The sequence below is a fragment of the Apostichopus japonicus genome, chromosome 16, assembly GCF_037975245.1.
Source record: "Apostichopus japonicus isolate 1M-3 chromosome 16, ASM3797524v1, whole genome shotgun sequence".
NCBI classification, from domain to species: Eukaryota; Metazoa; Echinodermata; class Holothuroidea; order Aspidochirotida; family Stichopodidae; genus Apostichopus; species Apostichopus japonicus.
Window position 1 is genome coordinate 15,654,132 of NC_092576.1, and position 25,017 is coordinate 15,679,148.

The 25,017-nt window shown below is 35.8% G+C and overlaps 1 long non-coding RNA gene across 2 annotated transcripts; it reads right to left on the minus strand.

Annotated features, from left to right (window-relative positions):
* Positions 1 to 7,495: 7,495 nt before the first annotated feature.
* LOC139983740 (uncharacterized) lies at positions 7,496 to 17,482 on the minus strand. 2 transcript variants are annotated; one of them, XR_011798813.1, is made up of 3 exons: positions 17,345 to 17,482; positions 15,646 to 15,720; positions 7,496 to 8,708 (listed from the first exon to the last, which is right to left on the minus strand). It is a non-coding gene; the product is annotated as an uncharacterized lncRNA (long non-coding RNA). The 2 variants fall into 2 exon arrangements; XR_011798814.1 differs by having other exon boundaries at positions 15,508 to 15,720.
* Positions 17,483 to 25,017: the final 7,535 nt, after the last annotated feature.

Below are 25,017 nucleotides of genomic sequence, written 5' to 3' on the forward strand. Positions count from 1 at the left end.
TCAAGAACTACAAGTTCTCTAGTGAAAATGGCGGAGGTCGAGCGTCATTTGAGGTCAACATACCTCAAAGTCTGAAGACCTAGTAAACATGGTAACTTAATTTGTTTATTTATTTATTTATTTTTTAAGGAAGTGTGAGTCAATCCTCAGTATCTTAACACCATCTGTAACTTGTTTTATGCTCTTTCACATAAATGAAGACAAACACAAAACAATGACGTGGTAACTGATAATATTGTTGTGTAGAGGAATTCCAATGCCTCTACTCGGTATAATCAAAGGTAAAATATTTAGTATTGTGATTGGTTATTAATGTATAATTATTCATGATTGTGTCAGGTGATGTCATGTCATGAGGTCAAGAGACCCAGATCGAAGCTTCTGGAAGGACCTTTGCTGGCTTTCCAACCTGTCACACCCTGGGAGTTGTTAAGTGATTAATTGTAAAATCAGACGCAGAGAAATATCAAATAAATTGGGAGTCGAAAAAGACATTAATTGTGTTTCTGATTATTGTTAATTAACCTGAGAAGTTTTATCTAATCAAGTGTGCAATCGAAAAAACAACAACAATATGCCAAGGAAAAGTGTTAAATGATGTCATTGTTGCCTTTTTCCTTTGTCCCGAGGGTGAACCTTTCGATTGGATGTACGTTACTCTAATTGTGGTATGGTACCTAACCTCGGACATTGATGCATAGAGCACTTCAATGGGCACGTACAAAACGTTAAGTAAAAAGGATTGGCACTATTGTGTTAAGTTGTTTAAGATTTTAGTAAGATAATGTGAAGGCTTTTGTAAAACTTCTCGTAGACAGCGCATACAGAGCCGTAAATAGACGGATAGCGCCACATCGAGCCATAAATAGAAATGTATAAGATTGCGTAAAAATATAACATGTACATGTACTCAGTATGTTACGTATATATAAAACGCAGATCCGATAATGAAGTTTGAGATTAACTTGAACGGAGATTTAAAACAAAAGGATTATATCGATTAAAAAAACATATTTGCAGATTTGCATAAGGAACATTGAGTAGTAATTAGTTCGAAATGTTCTTATCCCCCATTGATGTGTTGAATGAAGAGACAACGACTGTGTAACTTCAGTTTTTGCTTTTTTTTTACAATTCTCGTATTCATCAATTACTGTGATACAGGCCCAGGCATACAGTGAATAAACGATACTTCGTAAGGCTATACATCTCATTGGTCATATAAAGAAATAGTTATTGCAAGAGTGATAGTAAAGTCAATACGGATGTTCATCATCGACCAATCAAATAGCCCAGTGGCTAAACGAATCAAAATGAAATACACGAACTGAGTTTGTTTCCCTTGGAAAGTGGGAGGATCAAATAAGCATTCATTTACAACCTATTTCTTGGTCGAAATTTTTTTTATTCATTCTGGAGCTATTTCCCATTTGACGTGTCGTTAAGCGCGATGGTGTAAACGAGAGACCTTATAGCAAGTCGTTTTAACATTTACCTCCGAGTTCTACTGAGGTGTAAAATATTATACTTAAGTATAACTCAATTCAACTTAATTGAAATAGAATTCGGCATAAATAAAATGTTTTCCACTTAAGTGAAGTGGAATTCCACTTAGATAGAATACAAATGTTCTATTTACCTGATTGGAATGCAATTTCACTATATAGAATTGAGTCTTAATATTTTACTTAAGTAAAGTATATTGCCTGGTTTACGGAAGTGAAATATTATTCCATTAGAGATGAACTGAATTCAACTTCAGTGGAATTCAATTAGACCTAAGTGGAATTTCAATTTACTTAGGTAAAATGCCATTTCATTCAAATAGAATTCGATTTCAATGAAGTAAAATGATATCATTTAACTAGAATTACATTTTACTTCAGTAAAATTCATATCTTACTTAGATGAAATGGGACTGTACCGGCCTCTATTTAACTAAAGTGGAATACAAAGTAGAATGCGTTTCACTTTTATAATTATGGGGATAAGTGTTAAGACTTCTTGTCAGTAGGACCTTACACTGCTAACCGTGTAAAACGTGCTAGAGTTTGAGACTGGTCAGAGGCGATAATACCTCCGGCTGTGGTACGTACTAAACTAGCGCCATCTCCTCTGACTCACATGTACGTTTCCATGTAAAAGTTAACACTCATTGATAAAGACAAGCTTAACGTACATAACTGGGTATAACTCAACTATATAGTGACGTCATTATGAAGCTACCGTAAGGAATTGTTGCCACTACCTGATTGCCTTTTCCTATTTTTATTTATATGTTTATGATTGATGTGAGCAATCAAAACCAATTATTACCAGCAAAAATTGCCTTTAAACTTGGTTTGGACCATATAAATTGAAGTAGGGAGAATGACGTCATGCGACATATACTGAAGTCACCCACCCGGCTAGTGGCGCTTTGCCCGTGCGGCAAGAAATTACCGGCGCGTAATACAAACACTACGTCTTTGACATAACTTAAGTGTTAAAGTTGACATAAATCACTCGAAATGTTGATATTGTGTCAAAGCCATTTGGTTGTCAAAATCGTCAAAAAATGTGCCAGTGAACTAGTTGCACAGGTATTTCTAAGTAAGCAATAGTATTGGAGCAATTACATATGAATCTAATTACTTCACTAGTGTCGTCTGCTCAGCCGCTGTATTGTTATTTATTCTCTTATATATATATATATATATATATATATATATATATATATATATATATATATATATATATATATATATATATATATATATACATGTATATATATACATATATATATATATATATATATATATATATATATATATATATATATATATATATATATATATAGGTAAGTGATTGGAAGTAAAACAGCCAATGTTTAGTTTTTGCAGAGCTTTCAGGCACAACTAGCTCTTCTTCAGTGCATGATCACCGAAAGTGACAAGGAGTAGCAGGAATTGAAACTATTTTATAGGGAAGAGTGTCAGCATCGTTGTGAAGTCAAAGCGACTAACAGATTTCTGCTGAATTGAGAGAAGTTTTAGAAATCGGATTATTTTAATCCGTGTCGGATTATTTTAAACCAATTCTGTGGTAATTGCAAAGAATTGTTTTGGTTTATTTGGGACGGCAAATCATTTCTGATGTTTAAACCGAATGATGCCCGTGGTCTTTAAGTTTAGTTCTCATGTCTTTTCTTTTGCTTTTCCTTCCCTCTCCAATGTATTGTAAGTTGCAATATTGCAGTAGATGAGGTAAATGACATTTTTGGATAGGCAGTTTATTTTATGCAGAATTTGAAACGTGCGTTTTGTTTGGTTGCTCTGAAAGGCCCTAGTCGAATCGACAAGTAATCACGTTTTGCAATGTTTTGTACAGGGCGATGGTCCCGTAATTTCTGTTTTGTTTTCCATAATGAGGTGTCAACCTGAAAGGATGCCCGAACTAAAATATCCCGTAGGTTACTGGGTCTTTTAAAGGCGATGACTGGTAGTTCTGAGAAAAATGATTTCAGGCGTACGGTGCCTTGAAGTTGGTGAAAAATCTTCTGAAAGATATTAGCCAGCGGTGGGAGACCAGGTGGAATTCAGTAACCAATGGTACCCTTTTGGAACTGGTTTGACGAGTTTTGTTCGTCAATGTTTCGGTACGTTTGTTTTTTAGCCTTTTCGATGGTATTTTCAATAGTACCCCGACAAAAATGTCTGTTCAGGAGGTGTTGTGACAGTTCTTTAGTGCGGGAATCAAAATCGACTTCAGAGGAACAAATGCGTCGAATGCGCAACGCTTAACTGTACGGAATATAATTAAAAAAAAAATATAATGCAGTAAATTTGATAATGTGATGAAACGAGTTTGTGTCATCAATGAAGTGTTTTAGATTCATAGTTCATAGAAGTGTTGTAGGTCCATATCATACAGATATTGTCATGAAAGGTAACGAAGTTTGTGGTTTCAAGTTTTGTCGAGATAGAAATTCTTTCTCGAGGTTTCCCATAAAGATGCTGGCAAAAGACGGTGCCATTTTGGTACCCATTGCGGTGCCATGAATTTGGAGGTAGTGTTTGTTGCCAAATACCAGATTATTGCTAGTCAATATTAATTGCATCAATTCGGCCTATTCTTTCTTCCTGGGGGTTTTGCCACGTTTTGGTTTGAATGCTTTTGTGCAGGCCGAAATTCCCTCTTCGTTAAGGATATTTTTGTATAACGAAGACACATTCAAGGTAACTAACAGAGTAGACATTGGAAGATTGTTTATATCCCCAATTTTCGGGTGAAATCCGTAGTGTCCTGCACATAGGACGGTAGGGCCAAAACACAGCCATTAATTCAAGCGGAGCATTCTTAAGGATTCCACTCCAATTTGCAAAGCTGTCGCTATCAGAAAGTAGTAAACCAGCACGGACCGTGACTTTAAGTCCTTTGGGTACCGTTTTGTTCATAAGGTATAGTCTGTAGTTGGAAAGGTGATGCCGATGCCTAACCCTTTTTTTTCGGAAAGGCGTCGAAGCGTTTTCAAAGTTTCAAAGGTGCTCTCCATTTTGAAGTATAGTTGGATCAATTAGATACAAACAGTGAAAGATATAGATAGGAAAAACGGAAAAACTGTTAAACAACTATGCTACACTTAGAGAAAGGCTGGATCTCGAGTGAGATACAATAATTAAATTAGGGTAAGTGATTGGAAGTAATTCATGGCAAATCGTGGCACGCAATGGGTAACAAAAATGGCACCGTATTTTGCCAACATATGGGAAACCTCGAGAAAGAATTTCTATCTCGACAAAACTGGAAACCACACACGTAGTTACGTTTCATTTACGATATCTTCATGATATGGACCCATGGCGAGGCAAATCTAAAACTCTTCATTGATGATATAAACTCGTTTCTGGACATGGCGTTCACTTCCTGGACACGACTGTGACACTACAAAATGGTTCACTCAAAACAGACTTGTTCAATAAACCCACGAACAAGCACTACTATCTTTTACCAAGCAGTTGCCATCCACGTCACTCTACCAGAAATATTCCGTACAGTCAAGCGTTGCGCATTCGACGCATTTGCTCCTCTGAAGTCGATTTTGATTCCCGCACCAAAGAACTGTCACAACACCTCCTAAAGAGACAGTATTTTCGGGGTACTATTGAAAATATTTCTGCATGTTGGACAGTCCGTGAGGTGTAAATATTCAAGAAGAGACGAGCTTTTTATCGGGATTTATATCAATTCACGTTCACAACAACAGAAGTAGCATGGTCGTGATAATCATTCAAATTCGCACCAATCAGAATGCGCTGTACAGGTCAAGTGATCATCAGATGACCTTTCCACTGCCTTGTGTATGGCAATGTCAAACAGTATTCACCGTGGTATATAACGTTGATTAGGCCATAACAGTTCCACGAGAATATGTGAACTCGGCAATGTAGAATCGTAGTGAGCGGATGGTATGGAAGCGTCACATGAATAAGTCTGAACCAAGACAACATACTGAGATATGTGGTGTTTATATATGTACTAAATGTACGCAATAAACAATGTAACAGTCGATGGGAATTTTCTGTCTTTATTTGTCGGGTTCCATGTGTCAGTAGTTATCAAACGTCATGGCGATTCTTACGTATCTCTTCAAGTAATGTATGACCATGTGTCATACAAGCTACAAGTGTTTCAAGTTTGATATGTCAACGTAACATACAATCCATATACTTCACAGAGATTACACCACAAGATCGTTCTTCAATTTTAATTTATCGATTTCGTTGGTACATGCTTATACCGTAATAAAAATGTAGAATAGTATAAACAGGACACTAGAAAAACAAGGAAAGTTTATCGAGCTAGCAACCAAATGAAAGACAAAGAAAGTGAAAAATGAAGAAGGACACATAAGAAAGAAAGCAGTATCTAAAAAGCATATATAAAAGAAGCAGTATATACTTAAAGTCTGATTACTTGAATATAATGTGAGCAATACTCTGCAGGCTTGTGATGTCACTGACAGATAAAGTAACATATAACAAATAGAGATAAAGAGATAAGAATGAAATGTACTAACGGTTACTTTTCTTCAGGGAGACGTCTTAATTATCCTTAAGATTTGGCTAAAAGGCAAATAACATTACAACTATCCGACTTGCAGCAAACACAAACACACATATACACACACACAAGTAATAGGCCGACTGTTTTTATAAGTTATGGAGTTCCTCACCGCTCCCAGAATGATGATAACCTCGAGTATGGACTACATATGCGTTGATAGATTTGTCTAGAATGAATTTACTAATGTTTGACCATCGTTGACATAATTCCTTTGGCAACAAGTTGACCAACAACATAATAGTCGTTGGCTGGCCCAATGTTTGCTAACAAACAGCAAGTTTATAGCCAACAATTGACTGGTAACGATGGCCAAAGGTTTACAGTATATACAAAGACAATATTTGGACCAACTTTAAAAATATTTGTTGGCCAAACTTTTGCCAAAAAGCACCCAACCAACAGCGATCCTTTGGCCCATCACTTCGCTATGCCAATTTGCGAATGTTGGCCCAAGTTTGTTGTGCTCTCTGGGAATGTTCTGCAAAAACATGAAGAATGCTCATAGACTAAGTATTACTAAATATGTAAGTAATTTTATTAGAACGTTTGATAATAACATGTTTGTTTGTGTTGTTGTATAAAACAAAATATAAACCCAGTGTTCTTAGTGTGGACTTAATAATTTTAATGGTATCGTAAGGTAAACCTTTCAGAATATTTACCCCCTCCACCAACTTAGTATGTCATAAACGAATTTCATAAAGCCAGAACGTGTTTCATTTTCATGACGATTTTTTACAAAAAGACGGAGAGTGCTCTCGTTCTGCACATTGTAATCAGAAAGAAGTCTTTCGTCTTCTAACTGATAACCTGCAAACATAAGCCGCTGTAGATTAGGAGGAATGCCTTGTTTGTCTTGGATTTCGAGCTTAACTCTTCCAATGGTTTCTGAGAGCTTGACGTTCAGAGTTATAGTCTTATCGGTCATAACGAAGACTTGAATAAAACCAGAACGTGTTTCATCTGCATGACGATTTTTTACAAAAAGATGGAGAGTACTCTCCTTCTGAACATTGTAATCAGAAAGAAGTTTTTCATCTTCTAACTGATAACCTGCAAAGATAAGCCGCTGTAGATTAGGAGGAATGCCTTGTCTGTCTTGGATTTTTAGCTTAACTCTCCCAATGGTTTCTGAGAGCTTGACGTTCAGAGTTATAGTCTTATCGGTCTTAACGAAGACTTGAATAAAACCAGAACGTGTTTCATCTGCATGACGATTTTCTGATTGAAGGAAAAATATTATATATTATATACATAATATATTATATAAACATAGAAGGAAATATCAGGTTATTTGCACGCTCTTTAGCATATACACGCCCGTACAAAGAGAGGAGGGTTCTTGGGATTCGGATGCCACCCCCCCCCCCATTAAAAATTACCAACCTATTTCCATGTCTATGAATTTTAATAGTTAATGTTACTTCAAATTTAATTATGATTGAGCTCTCCCATTTTTTTCGGCAAAACAATTGACCCTATATATTGGCTAATAATTGATATTCTATGTCAGCTTTATTATCTAGTTAGATTGACAGATGACTGAATGAGTTTTGTCACATATTTCATCGGGTGTACAGGAACGTGTATATACTGAAGCTTAATATTTTGACAAACCCAGCTCCTTCGATAGGGGTACAGTTAAGTTCCAATATTGTTGCTCAAAGTATAGAATGAATTGGAAATGGAAGAATGCATCATTAAATTACATTAATCGAATTTAGAATCACAAAAGTCAGTTACAAAATTCACAAAAAAAGTAGCCTGAGTTGGGAATTTATTAGCAAACTGCTGACCTTCTGTATCCGCGATATAACTTGAACTGATGACAGTGACTTTCTTAATGGTCACCGACGTATCAACAGTTAAACAGTACAAAAATGGAGTTCACAATTCATTATATGTTTTATATTGTCTTCCAGTTTTGATACCCAATAAGATATTTCGAAACACTACGAGTCTCAATAACGATACAATTTCTTCTGATGTTATGATAGGTCAGATGGTGTTTATTTACTTATAATTTTTGGTCTGCATATGTCATTAACCTTACACTCAACTGATTTATCCCAACTGCTCCATACTATTGCATGACTGGTAGTTGAATTCTATCACCAGTTATTTATTGCTATTCGCAATTCGTGTGCCCCTGTTTAACTATCAGATTGAACCTTGTACCGGTGCCCCCGTGTTGAGTGTCTGGAGACGTTAGCAAGAAATATTCTTCATTCATCACTAGGGGCAGGAATGACTGAAATAGTTGTATCTGGAAAATAGGCTATGAGCAGTTTCGAGTTTGACCAGACAAAGGTGTACCTTTGCACTGACAAATTGGCTAAATATCAACATTCCAGTACACTGTAGAAATACCAACATTCCAGTTCACTATAGAAGTATGACTGTATAAAGCGTTTAACAACTCGTAGCGTACATTTCCATGTCGCAGTGAAATCTCCGTGAAAATAAAAGTATGTATATCGATGGAAGTCGGTTGAAAGGAATCTTGGTGACTAAAGTCGAGTTCTCAGCAAAATGCTGAAAGTGCCGTGTATCTTTAGGCGGAATACTCGTCCTCGTAGCAGTTTTGATGAAAGTTTTCTGTGCTAAGAATTTCAAAACAAATAAACAAAACAGAAATAAAATGAAATTCTTAGCACATACTACTTTCACAACATATATGCCAACATTCTAAATGTATCAAGTTGTTATCACAGATCAGTAAGACAATTATAATAGCCAAAGTTACTCCTCCGACAATGAAGCACGGTATCTCGACGCAAGACATCGAATAATCTCACCGTGAGCACACGACCGCGCTTCATTCCGAGTTCAGTCTCGAAAATGTTGTGAATGTATATACTCGGCCTACCTCTAACTTTGCAATTATGGCTGGCAAAGAACTAATCGAGCACTGACTGAAACAAGATAGAATTTTACGCTCACATATCGTTATAATTGAAGATTTTAACATGGATCTTGTACGTATTCTTAAAAACTAAATATGAGTTATAAGAATCTTGTAGACTGTGTTACTTATCCCGTTCTTAGTCTTTACTTGATGCTGTATTTGTATAGGGGACTGCTATACTTTTAAGCAACTGCATGCATTACCTACGTCGGATCGTTATACTATAGGTGTCCTTCCAAACGTTACAGAGAAATATCGGGACTGTACCCAAAATAAACAGCGGAAAGAGACTCAAACGATGGTAATATAACCAATTTACAGGATGTGCTGTATAGGACTGATTGGACAGTATTCACTAAGATTTGTAGTAATTTGGAGGAGCTAACCGAGGTAGTAAGCAGCTATGTATACTTTGTAGCAGAATTGTGTATACTGGGGTGAACAGATATAACGACAGTAGCGATAACTACTGGAAACTGTTTTTCGATTTTCATTTAAAGTACGGCAAATCCCTTTTGTCTAACTGTAATTATTAAATAAACGACATTCATATTAGTAATGCATTTATTTATGACGTCTGTCATGCATGGTCATTGCACTTTTTCATTACTCCTAATTACAACCATGGAGAACAGATAATTTGGAACAATTCGTTTATTAAAATTAACAATAAGATGGTATTTTACAAATCAATGTTCCAAAAAGGGATTAGACAGGTAAAACATCTGTTTGGCAATGACAATCGTCCATAGTCAATACTGCGTTTAAAAGAGGAGTATAGACTACATTATTGCCCATTTACTGTTTATTATGGAATTATATCCTCTATGCCTAGAGCATGGAAGGATGAACTGGTGAAGGTAACCGAGGGTATTGTTGATAGCTCTAGTGATTATCCCCGGTTTATAGACACATTTATCTCTAGACAAATTTATAATAACCTTATTACTCGTGTTAGTACTCCTCCTGCGGTTGTAGCAAAATGGAATCTTTGTTTCAATATCACAACCACCCAATGGGAGAATACCTTTCAAGCCCCGTTTCATTCTGTCAGAGATTCCAAGATGCAATATTTCCAATTTCGCTTCCTCCATCGCATTATTGGAAGAAACCACTACCGTCATAAAATAGGGCAAATCGATAACCCACGATGTCACTTTTGTGGCCGATATGATGAGACCCTGTTACATCTGTTTTGGGACTGCCCTGTTATTTCCAACTTTATATTAGATGTGGGGCAAGCTTTTTTTTGGCAGTCAATTTATATTTTCGAAGAATGACACTTGCTGCAGGTTTCATTATTCTGTGAATCACCCATATATTTTCTTAATTTTTCATCTCAAGTAATTCGTCTTCAGTAAAAATAATTACAAACACGGAAATGAGATGTAGGGATTCTTTATATAAGTTAAAATGTGCTATTAAACTTGAGAAAGAACTCCAGCAAAGAGACAAAGCTTTTATTTCTTACGAGCAATTAAAAGACTTATTTAGTAATTGCACTATACTGTTCAGTTAATTACGATGCATCATTGTTTTTGTATGCACTTATCATTACTTGTAAAAGGTTTTTGACCTTTTTGTATCCCAATATATTCGATATGGCATAAGAATGTTACCAATTAAGATAGCAAGCGTGGTAAGAAAATAAAAAGTGAGATCCTTTGAAGAATTCCTATCATGAACATTTACATATTTTACTGTGGACTCCATATCAACAAGATGGTGTTAATACAAGATACCCTAAATCCAGTAAAAAAAGGAAAAAAATTGTGTATACGGAGGAATCCCAGACCACTTGTGGAATTGATAGAGAGACTCCCAGCAGATGATAAAATTAAACAATTAGTGAAGGCTAGTGCTAATAAACATGCTATGTGAATACTAATTAGTCCTCATGGTTGAGTGCACACCATCCGTAACTATACATAAAGAGACGATTTTAATACAAATCTCTTAACTACCTGACCATATATTACAACATTGAGGTAATATATATTATCTGAACACTAATTAGTGCTCATCAGTCATGGTTCAGTTCACACGGGTTGCTATACTACATATTGTAGTACAACTCCCTTAACTCCCTGAACATATATTGTTATATTAAGTTATATTTAACGTTATCTGAATACTAATTAGTGCACGCTAATCATGGTTTGGTGTACACCGATTGCTATGTTACATATACCGGCGATTGTACTACTTCCTGGCCATCCTATAGTAAGATATACTTGACAATAAACATACTTTGGGAAAACTATTTTTTGCTCGTTAATCATGCACACGGTCCTTTATTCCACATAAAGTCGTGATTTTAGTACAAATCTCTGAAGTAGTGGAAAATGTGATACTACATTAGAGAATGCTTGGTAATAAACACGTTATAATAAGACCGTTGAGGGACTTGTATGTAAGCATTAGAACTGTATACATAATGCGGTCTTTTACTGGAAGCCAATGGAGCTCGTTCTTTTGCAAGGCATTTATGTTAACACCCTACCACTTACACCCAGGACAACTCGAGCGGCACTATTCTGCACACGTTGTAGCTTGGCAATGGCAGAATTTGGTAGGCCATAGAGAAGACTGTTATTGACATCGATATGAGATGTTACGAAGGCGTGTACAAGTCGTTCAGCAGTCGTCCGATCTATATATTTCCTTATACGACCAATCTTTGATATCCCAATACTTGCAGAGCGACACACTGCACATGCGATTGAAGCGAAATGTGTCGGTCCATCAACGCGCCGAGATTCCGTACTTCCGGAGCAACATCAACTTTCGTGTCACCAACTTGAATATGTGAGTAGTGGAAGAGCGTCCATACAGTCAGAGGGGGCGGATGCCCCCCCCCCCCCCCTTGACGGACTCAAATGGACTGCTGGCGCCCTTTTCAGCTTTTTACCACTTTTCATTTATTCGCGATTATTGACTTTTTTATTGTGCTCTCAAATACCTATTGACATTTGTCACATTTTGTTGGTGTAATTTTCTGACAAAATGGCGATGACACCTATTTATTCTTCGTTTATCTGCAAATTAGCAAGGCCCGAAAAGGGTCATTTCCGGCGATCTAGGGAGTATCTTTACTCAACCTGTGGTGGCGCTCCGCTTAGTGTCGAAAGCGCCCCTACAGACCATTCTCGCGCCCCCTGACCAATACCCCTAGCTCCGCCACGTCACTACTGAGTACTAATTAGTTCTCGTTAGTTAGGCTATGGTTGAAAGCACACGGACATTCGTAAATGGGTGATTTTCTCTGTTATTTAATTCAGCATATGAAACCACATTAAGGTATGCTTGATTATTAATGTTTATATGGGAACTGGTTAGAACGCGTTAATCATGGTTGAATGCGCACCGACCTTAATTCTACATCAATGGAAATTTTAACATTAATCTCTGAATTAAACTCGCATACGGCACTACACTAAGGTACGCATAGTACTTTCGAGCTGTCTAATATAACTACGGTACTCATCGATTGACTAAATTGTATTTTCTTATCCACATGCATCCGTTTTAAAATAAAGTTAACGAAACTTATAATATCCCGATAGTAAACTATAGTACAGGTTTATGCTTATTGTATCATTTCATGACATTTCGATATTCATTTGATATGTAATCTAAGTAAACTGTTGAATGTTTAGCCAAATAATTGTAACCGTATGCAAATTTTGAAATTCAAATAAGTGGAATTTTCTTATCCGCAACCGTTGTAAAAGACAGCTAACGAAACGTATAATATCCAGGTAGTCCATGAGATTGGATGTCCATTGCATCATTTATGATATTCAATATTTCATTTCGAATATAAACTTAGAAACGTTTAGCCAACAATTCAAACCGCTTTCAAATTTCTAAATTCAAATTGAAAAGGAATTGTTCTTATACCGATCAAGATAAACACTTACTATATACGTTAAGCGTGGTGCGTTCAGGATATATTCTTACGGGGTACTAATCCTTTATCTTAACAGCGCTTGGCTTCTCTTTCAGAGATATAAATTCATTAGTTAAGAGATTGACATTTTGGATGATTTGATTGTTTCAAATTATATCAAGCTCTTTGTGAAAACTATGGATCGTATGATACGTGATATTTTTTACGATATATTTTACATCGATTGTATTAGTTCATGATATTCTATATTTCACTCATTATGTAATCTTAGGAATCTATTGAATATTTATACAAACATTCCAGTCCGCTTTAAAATTTCTAAATTCAAATTGAAAAAAAAGCATTGTTACTAAACAAAATATATCCTCACTCTCAAAGTAACGCGTGAAGCATTCTGCGTTCAAGACAAACTTACGGGGTACTAATCCATTGACTCAACTGCAGTTTCTTTTTTGGTGTATTTATTTAAAAATAATAATTGACATTTTGGATGATTTTTTATTTCAAATAACATCGGGCTCTCTGAGAAAATTATTCATGATGTAATAAGTGCCATTTTTCTAATCCACAATCGCAATAAAAGCTAACGAAACGTATCATATTCTGGTAGTTCATTAGATTGGAATATTATACCCCTTTGAACCTTTTTCAAACCGTTTTTTTGCCGTTTTTAGCCCTATGCATTGCTCAGCAAACACATCACGATTCTACGATACACACGTATACATATGAAGACATTCTATGCTCACAAAAGTGTGTTAGGAAGATGTTTCTGCAGGCGTTATTTTTATACACATATTTATTGATTATCTCAGCACGTGCCTATTCCTAATTATGTTAATATTGTGTTCAATTCAATTTTCACCAAGCTTCTTTTTTAAGCGGTTTTATCGCACCAATATGTTTACTAGCATACTAGTAATATACTACTTTTAAGCCTATATATATATAGTGCTACGTTAAGCACTGATAGTCTAGGCTAAGTAAGTACCTTCTCAGATATAAGAATCAAACGATGCGGATATCAATGCCTTGACTATAGTAAATTTATTTAGCGCCACCTTATTTGGTTTGTTTACGGTTTAATGATAATACATGCTTACCTTGATTTGAATGCCATGTCCCACACCCGGGCCGACCGAGGTTTCGTTTAGTATACATGCATTTGGTTTACCTTTGTTTTTATATAACAGGTCACCTACCCTGTCTTGCAGTGATATTCTCTATATTTTCAGTGATTGGGAACTAATGTTTACTCAATAACAACTTTATTTAGCAAACTTGCCATGTGGTCGTATGTTCAAATTAGCCATACATGCGATTTAATGTACACTGCGTGTACAGTTTGCACGTACACACAAGCATAACTTTTGCAGTGTGTACATTGCAGTGAAGTACGGTATTCCCCACAACTGAGTACCGTCACCCTATAGGCATAACAAAACCTCACAGCAAACCAATAAAGAATATTCTTCAAAGGATATTGCATTCTAGTTCACAAGAGCTAAACTCATATATGATGTTTACCAGCAAATAGTAAACCAAGCACTATAGTATTCCCAGTGACCAAGTTAGAGTATTGTGAGTAAGATAACAACATAAAGTTTCTTGGGTGTTAGAAACTTTTCTAAAACGTTTTGACTTGACCAAAAAGCGTAAGAAATTCATGAATTGAGCTTAGCTAGATAGAAAACTGCTATAGTTAACAGGAACTGAGCGCCCCAAAGTAACACTAAATCGCTGTACATGCAGGACGGAGTCGATGAGCACAGATTTCACACATTGAAAAACGTTATTTTGGGCTTGTCTGATATTATGGAACAGGAAGTTCGACAAAATGTTTATATCTAGTCACCATCGTTACGGTATTAGGCAAAACAGTTTCCGGATAAAAACCGGTATCTCCCAAATACGAGCACATACATTCGGAAGTTGGTTTCACTTTATATGGAATTTATGAGCGGATTGTCACTATAACAAAAACTAAAGTAAATACACAAGCGTATTCTGGCGCACGAGACTACTGGTCTTTTTTCTTTTGTGTATAAAGAACGATATGAGAGTATACCGCCTTGATCTTAAGTTTGAAGATTGGAGTCATCTATTTCTTGAAGTTGAGTTCCCATTTGATCTATTTATGTAAGGCATTTAGGCATTTTGACAAGTCCATCCAGCCGTGAAACTCTTAAGTTAATTCATGATGACTTCATGTGCAGTTGTAACACAAAACATGTTTGCTTAATTGACATTTCTCCAAGTTACCTTTGAACTTTAGTTGGTGTTTCAACTCGGTTAACATAGCAATCACATACTTTGATAGTACGTAATACACAAAATACGCCGGTGAAAGCTGAAACTCAATACAATGCTTCCTCGTAGAGCTATGGCTTAAAGTCCATTCTTTTTTATTTTTAGTTGTTCTTTCAACTCAGTTTCTATGGCCAACACTTATATTGATACTACCTGCAATGTCAACTTCATCTGTGAAAGTTGTCATTGTTAATATCTCAAAGTTTACCTTGAGTTGATCTTTCAACTCAGTTTACATGGTCAAGATATGTCTTGATATTACATGACATACCCATTACATCTGTGAATGTGCCAATTCAGTTTAATGCTTTCCCATGGAGCTATGGCAGAGAAGGTCACTGTTTGCTTTGTTCTACATTTTCCTTTCTTTTTGATGCTCTTCAAGACACACATTTCTTTCATTACTTACGCATGTTGGTATTATTCGATAGAATGTTGGTAGAGAGAGATGTATTAGCCACTCTGTTTCTTTTTTCTCTTTCTTCTGAAAAGTAATTTTCCATGAAACAAGAATAATGTTGACAAATTAGCATATTAATGAATTAATAATGTTGTTGATGGTGATGACGGTAATGGTGATACCGGTGGCTATGAAGATTTAATGATGATAATAATTCAATGATGACAATCACGAATGCGATGAAAAATTACCCTTTTTTGGGGTGTGAGCTGCTAGACTTGCTGGTAAAAAAATGAAATATAAAGCAAGTGTAGCAACAAAGGGATACCTGCATGAATATATATAAAAATCAAAGAAACAATACGGTGTCTATTTAATGGTAACAAACACAACGAAACATCTTAACGATTTGTTTTTGTATTACAATAGAAGTAATATAAATACAAGATGGCGTTTGTTTTCCTCAGAGTAAAGAAATTTGTGTTATATTGAAGGAGTTATTTAGACATTAATTGATGCATCGTATGTCTTTCATCGGCTCAAACTTGTATTTAAAATAATCAATCAGTTCTAAGTGGCTAAAAGGAATTTAATATACCCATTTGATCGTTTTGATGGAACAGGGAAAAATAATATAATATTATATGACATCAGGCGGGAACTCTTGACACATGCAATGTCTATAACGAGAGAAAGGTACGTATCCTACAGTTATTAGCTTGATAGTTTTTTTGGTTTATGGAACTTATTTTAAACAAACGGTGGCTTGCTTACCTTCATATAAAATTTCGAAACTAAACAATATCCTCTGAGTCAGGTTATGGTGAAAATAACTACAGCCGCCACATAAATATTAACTAACTGCACATACACATTATAGTAGTTTCGTAACAGCTAAGCTATGTTTGTATGATGATCAGCTATTGAACGGAGCGTTGGCTTTAAGTATGCAACAATTCTGTAACTCATAAGTATATAGTCAGTCATTGAGCAAACAGGTTTACCACAGTATATGACAATGGTGGTTAAAGTCCACGTATATATTTACACTAATATTGCAAAAAGAAAGTGCAAACGACAATAAATCAACATGCGATTCGAAAAGAGCAGTCCACTAAAATCAGAAACTATGCATATCCTCTTATTCTGCATTGGCCAGGCAGAATATTCAAACAATAAAAGATAAACTATTATTCATAACTGATTCCTAAGTGCCCCCTGGGAATTCAGATATAACCTTAGTAATCCGTTATGTGGGAATAACCCTTGAAGTTACATAATTACAATACACAGATACTAATAATATTTCCTCAAACATAAACAGTTGGATAATATCTCTCATAGAGTCACGAACTACGGAGTACAATCAATTCCAAACATTAGTTGATACTGATAATTTAAGGTTGAAGTTGATACTCCTGGACATCTCTGGCTTCAACAAACTAATAAAAGTACAGTCCATCCTTCTTAAAATGGCTCATATGGGTATAAAACCTTCTTAATACTCTTTACCATTATGATCATGGGCATTAGTCTAAGCTTTGAATGGAAACCATTGTTCAGCACATAGCCTAAGCTATAAAAGCCTACAGGAATAATAGAACAATGTGGCTGCATACCATATTATTTCTATCTTAATTATCTCTATAAAGTTAACATTGTCTTGGGTCTTGAAAGTTAGAAAATGAGGATTTATACATTAACTTACCCCTAATGGCAGTCTATCCCATAAACAATAACCTTTACTGCATGAATTTGATGAATTTCTCTGTGAATCTGATGGAATATATCTAGACTAAGGATCTGTCATGTGTCTGTGACAAAGGAAGTCAGTTGTAGCCTGCTGCCCTCATATAAAAATATAAACAGTAACTTAAAATACAAAGAGCATGACTGATCACCTGACTAGTACATGTCAATAATCAATAAGTAAACAAGGGATGAAGTTAAGACTGTGGAGTAAGGTAAGTTTCTAACTGTCACATGCTCCCCTACTTACGGTCAGTTAATGCCCTCATTAACCAGAAGAAAAAGCCTTCGCAGAAGTTATGCGGTTGTCACACTACGGAATACAACTGACCTGTAACAACGAACCAAAAAATGTTATAATACACAATGATAAAACTACTACTACAATAAGAACTGCAGACTATGACCTCATGATCATAATCATAAGAAACATATTCCTATGCACATGCTCATCCAACAACTACTCACAATTTTCTATAGTGTCCAAATCTGAATTCATTTATGTACTGTCTATATTTTGCTACTAAAAAAAATGACTCACTAAATATATATATAGAAGGCCCGTGGTTCGAATCCCGGGGGATGCTGAAAGTTTTTTTCACTGTTCTTGATTTTCCAACTCATTACGATTTTCATTTATATATATATATATATATATATATATATATATATATATATAAATATATATATATATATATATCTATATATCTATATATATATATATATATATATATATATATATATATATATATATATATATATATATATATATATATATATATATATATATATATATATATATATATATATATATATATATATATATATATATATATATATATATATAGGAATAACGGAAAAACTGTTAAACAACTATGCTACATTTAGAGAAAGGCTGGATCTCGAGTGAGATACAATAATTGAATTAGGTAAGTGATTGGAAGTAAAACAGCCAATGTTTGGTTTTTGCAGAGCTTTCGAGCAAAACTAGCTCTTCTTCAGTGCATGATCACCGAAAGTGATATATATATATATATTAAGTGAGTCATTTGAGTTGGAAAAGATGGAAATATCCAACTTCAAAAGTCTTCTCAGTGGATATTATTCCCCATAATACGTCACTGAACAATATCATTGGCGAGGTGGTGAGGAGCAAACAAGAAAGCAAACACAGAATTAAGTTTAAACTAGCCCCACCTTCCATAATTCCTTCTTTGGTTAGTGCAATATATTGACTTCATATACTTTTGAGGTACTTGTGCAAAACATAGATTTTTCTATAGTTGTAGATAACCGACTCATCCGACGTGTGACTAGTGACCCATTCACTGTACGGTATAGGGGCGGGTACGTTTACTCTTGTCGGGACCTGGTAAAAGTTATTGTCCCTCCGTTCCTAGACACAGCCTCCCGAATTACACCAATTACACCGCAACGGGAAAGTTGGCAGCCTATGTGCAGAGCATCAAATGATGGAAATTAGTGTATGTAGTTCACATAAACAAATAAGAAAGTACACCACATAGACGAGTTCAAAACCGACTTAAAGAAAAGGAAATCACACATACACAAACTCGCCCAAGATGGAACACCTTCCACTTCTTCATGTATTGCCGTGATAGCCGTGTTAATTAAAACCTGTCGTCCAACTAATGTGCCATTGATTCTGACTTGAGTATTTGGTTCACACTTATATTAGTCCATCGGGCGCGTAATTTTTTTGGAGGTGTTATGGCTAATTTAGTGGACTTATAGTCTGCGTATCGGCTGGTGATTTAATATCATGCAAACTTAAATCAGGTATAGGCTTAAAGATAGTCTATGGACATTACAAATCATCATAGTGGTCCGAATTTATGCACTTCATTGTAACTTCTATTAAGAAGCCAAAAATCGTTATTTCAAGTTTCAAGTAAGACATACATCTCATTTTCATGAAATTGTCTAGGATAGATAGTCCCATTGTTAACCCTACCTACAAATCCTGTGGATCTTGTCTTCAAATTTAAAGCAGTTGTAGGCCCCACTACATACGCCCTGTTTCGTAAACTTTTGGCTCCGCGAAAACCAAAAGATTGTTTTTTTCAAGTTATCACTGACGCAATGCTTAAACACTCCGTTCCTTCCACGGGTGTTATTGTGGAGTTTTACAGATTTAGCACACGACGTCGACATTCCGCGAAGATAATATTCACCTTTGTAGAGGAACTGAGAGGTCTGGCTGAGAAATGTGATTATGGTAGCACCTTGGATATGATGCTGCGCGATCGTTTTGTGTGCGGATTAAAGAACGATAACATCACAAGGAGTCTTCTCCCACAAGAGGATAAACTAACCTTTGATAAAGCAGTTGAACTAGCACATACTTACCAGCTAGCTGAGGAATATGCTAGAAATGTCACTCCTGGGAGCACAGCTACTACTACTTCTAGCGCTACTACTAGCACTACTACAGTCAACAAGTTTCGCGCAAAAGGTAAACCACGTAAATCACCTAACACTGAAAGAAACAAGCGTTGTTTTCGTTCTTGCCAATCTAGTCACGACCCTGGAGAGTGCTGAGCAATAGCTAGGACATGCTATTATTGTAAAAGTAAGGGCCATATTAGATGTGCTTGTAAAAAATTAGCTCGACAGAAAGGGCATTATAAAACAGGTGTTATGCCAGTTACAGGTACCAACTTTGTTTCTGAGGAGTCCACGGACTGATAGGCCTCCTGTAGCTTCAGATTTGTCCAGGCTAAGTGCTCGAACTGGCACAGAGATGCCTGACGCATATGGCTTGTACAATGCCAACTACAGGTCATGTGACAGCCCCACCTCGGATTACTATGTGCATTAACAATTCTGATGTTGGAATGGAGGTTGACACAGGCTCAGGTTTTTCAATCATTAGTGAAACAAAATATGTTGATCTACTTCGGGGTGACAAAGCACTGCCCCTTATGAGCTCAGTTTACAATTTGTGAACTTGCACTGGTGAGTCATTGCAAATTTTGGGTAAGGTAAGTTTTACCTCTTTATGTTGTCAAAGGTAATGGGCCAACCTTATTAGGCAGAAATTTGCTACTTGAGCTTCAGTTAGATTGGAAGCAAATAATGCATGTTAAATGGTTGAGCACATCTGAATCTTGTGTCAGTGTCATGTCCCAACATGCCTCACTTTTCTAAAACGATCTTGGTGCACTTCAAGACCATGAAGTGCATATTGCAATCGATCCTAACGCACAGCCTCGCTTTTGTAAAGCTAGCCCTGTGCGTTTTGCATTCAAATATAAGGTTGAGGAGAAAAGCAGAAATGGATCGCCTGGAAAATGAAGGAATTTTTGAGAAGGTGTCATTCTTTAAGTGGGCGGCACCTATTGTCCCAGTGATAAAAGAAAATGGGGACATGAGAATATGTGGTGACTCTAAAGTCACAGTAAACCAAGTTGTAGTTCCTGACAAGTATCCATTACCCAGAGTTGAGGAGTTTTTTGTAAAGGTTTCTGGTGGGATATTATTTACTAAGTTAGACCTTAGTTAGGCTTACCAACAATTGATATTAGATGCTGAGTCAAGGGAATTATGTTCTATTAATACGCATAAAGGACTCTACCGTTACACAAGGCTCCCATTTGGTATTGCCCCCCCCCCCCCTCCATCTTCCAGACATTTGATGTCTTTGAGGCATCTTATTCAAAAACTTTCTGCATAGTTTTCCAAAGATAGTAACTTCCATCCATAACATTCACATTCCGTCCATAACGTTTTCCTAATTCCATCCATAACACAGATGTTTCATTGAACCCCAGCTCATCTATGTGCAAGAATCTGGTAATTTTTCACATCATCCTTAATGGCATTGATAACCTTCAGAAGATTACATGCAAGTTTTATCACTGAAGTGAACTTTAATATTCCTTTTCTTCACCAAGTGGAGGGCACTTGACCCGAGTTAATCAATAATATGTTTAACTGTAGTCCCTATTTGAGTTGAATCGATCACCAACTTCCTCGTTCGCTTTGAAATACTTTGCCATTTAGTCGTTCAAACAGACAATGAAAAGTGAAAATGCAGAAGCCTGCATTAAGTTATTAACTAAGCTCTACTCAAAAAAAAACAAAAAAAAAAAAACAGTGAACACATGTCAATGGTGTTGCCGTGACGACTAAATATTGCACTTACGGTTTCGTTCCTTGGCGAAACATCCTATTAAATCAGTAGTCAAAGCCTATCTATCGTGAATGTTACTAGTATTATTGCGGATAGGACAGCTAGTGTTCCGGGTTTTTGTTACTAGCTTGAATATATGTACATTCGGTGGTATAACGTTATAGGCAGAAAATGGATACTCGTTCAGTTTGCATGTGCTGATGGACTTTGTCTGATGAGGAGTTGCAGGTTTTGAGAACTTCCAAACATCGGTTTTAGTCTAGGATACTCAGCATCTGGCGTTTACTCGACTGGAAGTCGGAATTTTGCATCGGTTTACAACTCAAACTGCAAAGTCACGTTTGATTATTTGAATTTTTGTTGGCATTTTCCGATCTAAATTGTTCATAAGTTGACTCCTCTGCAACCTTTTTGCAAAGTTATTAGAGATCAAGGTTTTGTTTGGTTTTGTTAAAATTCTTATTAAGGGATGATTATGTGAGTTCAGTTAAATAAAACAACTCTTGCTCATATCATTTTTGTTGAATTGGAAGCCACCCGACGTGTATATATATATACATATATATATATATTTATATATATATATATATATATATTATATATATATATATATATATTTATATATATATATATATATATATATATATATATATATATATATATATAAACATATATATATATATATATAAACATATATATATATATATATATATATATATATATATATATATATATATATTGAAGTATAACTCTCTTTATTTGGAATAAGTTGAATTTGAAATGATAACACTCGGGAATAACACAAATGGTTAGTTTCGTGAAAACATCAGCTCTTATACAACACTCCAAATACCACAACAGGGAAAAGTCAATTTAAAAAGTCATAAACACAAACGTAGATAGTGTAATCAGTTTTCATATTCTATAAAGTGTATTACTTGCTCAGTGGAACCTGTTCGGTGGTCACATATATAGCTCATTTGATTAAGTATGGCGTTCTATTTACAAATGCAAAGTGCAGATTCAAAATACTTTGAACCTGCAATACTTTCTGACGTACAGTGAAACATACGTTTGAACTTATATTTGCTGTGTAATTTACCAAATAGGGAACACGGTGACGTCCAGAATAATAAGATAATTAATTCCAGACTAATATGTAAGTTTGGTGAAAGTTGTAATTGTGTTTGATATCAAACAGTTTGTATACAATGTTGCAATTACTATTTATTTCAATCTATGTAATATCGGTATGTAATGCTCGTAAACTTCTTTTTCTGATTATTGTATCGTAAGTGTTCTTTACCTCAGGATCTTTCAAAGAAAAAAGTCGTTTTATGCTTACTTCGATATAATAAAGGCAAACGACAGCTTAAATATGCAATTAAGAAATTCATATCTATTGTGATAACGATTGGAAGACGGCTTAGAAAAAGATTTTTGTTGAAGGCAGTGTTTAGTAGCTTTTTGTTCAAACTTGGATAAAATTACGTTTTGAGAGATGTTAGCTAGTCATATGCCTCAGTGGGTAGAGCAGTGGATCAGTAACCCTGAAATCTTGAGATCGAAACCAACTGAAGTAAGACTATACTACTTATCTTTTTTACTTTACTAGGATTCCTCTCTGTAGTCTTTGTATGTTAATTTAAACTTCTAATTTATAAGGTGACGTGATGGCCGGTTCAGGAAAGGGGCAGATTAAAGACTCTTGCTCTACCGGTTCGGTAAATCGTGTTAGGGTGCAAGGCACACTGGAGTTTTTTTTAATAACGCTCCGGTGGTGCTTTGGCACTTTTTGTTGCATTGGATCAAGTGTCATTTCTCCTTTGATGTCGCAATAGAACCCGTAACAGATGCGAGGAGGGTCGGGGAAATCGACCTGAAGCTTTCTAGGTGGCGTCCGTGACTTCCTTCCTTTTGCCGGGGGTCGACCGGCATGCTTGAAGCCACCGTCCACTGAATAGGTTGCCTGATCTGTTTCAGTGACCCCGGAAACACCTGAATTGACCCCTCATTTGTTCATCTCCGATTTTTACAGCCAGATATATCACATTTCTTTCTTTTCTGGCGGCCATCTTGGGGTTTGGCCGCCATCTTGAAAAATCGGAACCGATAAAGTGGGTTCTACGGATAAAATCGATAGATAGGTCGAAAAGAAACTCCATGCCAAATTTGGTACTTTTATCCGGCCGGTAACGTTAAGCCCCAAAATTGTTACTAAGCCACCTCACTATTACAAAGCTTTCAAGAAAACTGTTTCTTTGACTTAAGTGTCAAGTCCCACAATAGAGCATCAGATAATTCTTACTGATTTTCTATTTCTATAACGTAAACGATTGCTCTCCCGGCCTCCGTCAAAATATGACTATTTAAAAATACCTCTATAGGAACACACAATACCCTGGATACAGAGGAAGCGTATAGTGGTAGGTCTGTAATGTGTACACAAGAAAAATCGAATGATGAGACCTTTATCTAACATTCAATGACAAAGTTTCTGTCGAAATTGCGATGCGGGATATCTAGCTACAGACTAGTTACCATATATATGCAGGCCTGGATGGCATGCAATGCAAACTGCTGCACGGTATACAACTCCAACGCAAAGCGTACTTGAAAATGTTATATAGACTATTCATACCCATACGAATGTCGGAAATCAAGTAAAACGAGCGTCTACTAGGCAATTACTAGAATATAAATTTTGTTTTGCAACTGATAATAATTTAACCTACTAAATGATGTTTGCATATTAGGGAGACGGCCTTACCGAAATATGAATCCATACAGGAGCAGATACTCCGAGTTGGAGGGGCACCAATAACTAAACGAGGGTACAGTACGCTGTTACTTGTGAAACTTTATAAAGCCACATTAGACAAATACTCAGTGAATGACAAAGACTGATATACACTGCAAATCGACTTGATCATATTAAGGTACAACATCTTCTTAAACATTTTTATGGCAATTTTAGTCTACAAAAGCTGAAGCTCAGCGAAATATCTGTCGAAAAATTGCTGCATTTTTTAACTGAAAAGTACCTAACAATAATGAATCAACCAAGATGCCATTATTGCTGTGTATATAGGTTGATGATGCAGGTGTTTGAAAAATAAATCAACACGCTAAACGATCTTGGATTTAACTTCCCAAATTGTATTTCTCTGTAAACTTTCTGACTATTTCCAAATGCACGTATCAGATAGTCCAAGTGGAAACTGTTACAGTATATACAAACTTGCTAAATAAAAGTCAACATGGAAGAAGAAATAGATAACCTCTCCAATCCCCCACCGGCCACCCTCCTAAATAAATTGAATATTATATTTTGTTTTTAAATATGTCAATTAGCAATGATTGACATGATGTTTCTAATAGTTAACAATATATATGCTTTTGCTTTTGCTTAGGCCGTATAAGGCGCAAGCAGTTCGAAAATTTTGCGTCCCTGGCTAAAACACTGCGTTCCGGAC